The following is a 2,861-nucleotide window of genomic DNA, read 5'->3' on the forward strand; positions in this document are numbered from 1 at the left end:
ATTTTGTCCATCTGTAATAGATGAACATTATCCACGGAGACCGAAAGAATTGGAATCTATGTTTTTATATGAGTTTGTACAGTGGTATGATATTTTAAAAAATAAACCACGAGGTAAAAATATTGAATACTACACGATGGAGAATGGTTATCTAAAACGGCGACAGCGTGGATGTCTTATTAATCACTATAAATATAATGTCAATACGCAGCCGGAAAATTATTTCTTTTCATTACTGCTCATGTTTAAACCGTGGCGGAAAATAAAAGATCTTAAAAACGGATGTGATACATATACAGAAGCATTTCACAAGGAAAAGTTATATCTTACGGAAGCATTGCAATATCATGAAAAATTAGAGGAAGTGCAAAAAGCATTTGAAACTGCGAAGCAATTAGTTGAACAATATTTAGATAATTTGGAAAAACAGCATGAGTCTCAAGATGATCCCGATAATCCAATAAGTGTTTAAAATATTGAGGCTGGTGAAGCGATGCAAGATTTTAAGGATCTTGGTGACAAATTAAATCAGGAAATCGATGTATCTGAAATGATTTCAAATCTGAACGCAGATCAAAGAAGAATATTTGACAGAGTCATCAACGCCGTAAAGATATCGCCGGATAACGAACAATTTAAACAATTACTATTATACGTTAGCGGAGAAGGTGGTACTGGTAAAAGTTTTTTAATTAAAACAATTAAATGCTGGATAAAACAAAATCTTCACAAGGATACTGCTGTAACAGCACCTACCGGTATAGCGGCGTTTAATATCGATGGTTTAACAAATCACAGGCAATTGCAGTTACCTGTTGAACATGGTGTTGAACATGGATCAGTCTCCTAAGTATACACTATTATCTGATCACGTTTTGAAAGTTTTACGGGCAGATCTTAAAGATGTTAGTCTTATTATAATTGATGAAGTGTCAATGATATCTAATTTAACTTTCATGTATATACATTTACGACTATGTCAAATATTTGATACCATGGATGACGATTTCTTTGGTGGAAAGCATGTTCTTTTATTTGGAGATCTGCTTCAATTACCTCCTGTACGTGAAAATTTTATCTTTGTTCCACTATCAAAAGCAGAATTTAATAAATATATTGGCAGTGTGAGGACTACTCCTGAGGAATGGTTGTGGCAAAAATTTCAATATGATGAATTGACGATCAATATGCGTCAGCAAGGAGATACAGCTTATCGTGAATTACTCTCGAGAGTTCGTGTTGGTTTATTGACAACTTCTGATTCTGAGATTCTCGAGAAAAGAAGAATATCATTGAAAGGTCAGTCTTTTGATGAAAGATTATACGAATTGTGTATCTTGATAATTTGCCGCTTAACACTGTTTGTTTACTGCCTACTCGTTATTTGTGCGATGTTCTTAACACTGCAATGCTAAGTCGTATTGCTTCGAAAGAAATATTATTAATTGCTCAAGATACGCTTGACTGTAATAATTTTATTAAACGAAAGGTACAAAAGCGATTGACGGATAATGAAGACGATGATACCAATACAGCTGGGCTTTTGAAACAAATTACAATTAAAATTGGAGCGAAAGTTATGATAAGACGCAATATTGATGTCACTTTGGGCCTGGTAAATGGTACAATTGCTACAGTTATTTCTGTTGTGCGGGATATATCTACCGATTGTGTAGAAAAGATTAAACTTCTTTTACCGTCTGGTTTGGAGTATTGTATTGAAAGAGTAAGTGTCAAGTTTAAAGTAATGGAGAAAGCATATGTTATCAAAAAACAATTTCCCATAACTCTCAGTTATGGCATAACCATTCATAAAAGTCAAGGATTAACCTTGCAAAACGCTGTTATGGATATAGGTAATTCTACATTTAGTTTTGCTCAGTCATATGTTGCGTTATCCCGACTACCGTCTTCGGATGGATTGCATTTAATTAACTTTGATCCTTCAGCTGTAAAAGTAAGTGAAAGAGCTATTAGCGAATATAATCGACTATTACGAACATTTCTACCGCAAGCACAAACGATTCCTATTTCGAAAAAACGTTTTCGAAAAGTAAAAGATGTTCCGTGGACATTGTCGAAAATAATCACTGCCGGTCAAGAGTCAGATCAACAAGTTGGAAAAAGTACTGTTGAGCCGATACCTGTTTTGCAAAATGAAGATGGAGTTTCATGCTACGCAAATTCAGTAATACAATGTTTCTTGCAGTCAAGTATTATTAGGAAAGTGTTGCTTAAAGTTGATAAAGATGATTTAAGTATATTAGCGCATAAATATGACAAACGATTACCTAATTTGAATGCTGATGCAATACGGACAGATTTAGGAAAGCGCTTTACGAGTCGTGGTGATGAAAAACCAGCAAAACGAGACGCTCTTGAATTTCTTATTGCCATTTGCACAAAATATAATTACATAAGAAATTTGGTCGGGCATCAAGTTACTCGTACTACTAAGTGCATTAGCAACTCATGTGGTTATACGACAAAAGATAATATTACTGATAACATAGTTGTTCCAATTTCTATTAATAATTTGAAGAAGAAAAGTTATAATCTTAATAATCCATTGAAGGATACATTTTTAAATTGGGGTCCGTTATATGGAAAAACATGCCAATTTTGTGCAGGAAATCTAGTATTTAGAAATGAATTAACGTTGACGAAAGAAATAGTTATCATTCATTTAATTTTGTTCTCGTCACAGGATAATAAATTAGTGAAAATACCACAGACATTTAATTTAACTAGCATATCAACAACTAAGATATCGATAGCTAAACAGCAGTATAAAGTAATGAATACTATATGTTAAGATTCCCGTCTGTAGGATCGAAAGGTTCGGTATAGGAAATTATCGA

General features: G+C 33.6%; 1 pseudogene; it reads left to right on the forward strand.

Annotated features, from left to right (window-relative positions):
- Positions 1 to 443: 443 nt before the first annotated feature.
- On the forward strand, positions 444 to 2,815 carry LOC112452071 (annotated as a pseudogene).
- Positions 2,816 to 2,861: the final 46 nt, after the last annotated feature.

The sequence above is a fragment of the Temnothorax curvispinosus genome, unplaced genomic scaffold (assembly GCF_003070985.1).
Source record: "Temnothorax curvispinosus isolate PA1 unplaced genomic scaffold, ASM307098v1 QBEX01002925.1, whole genome shotgun sequence".
Classification (NCBI taxonomy): Eukaryota; Metazoa; Arthropoda; class Insecta; order Hymenoptera; family Formicidae; genus Temnothorax; species Temnothorax curvispinosus.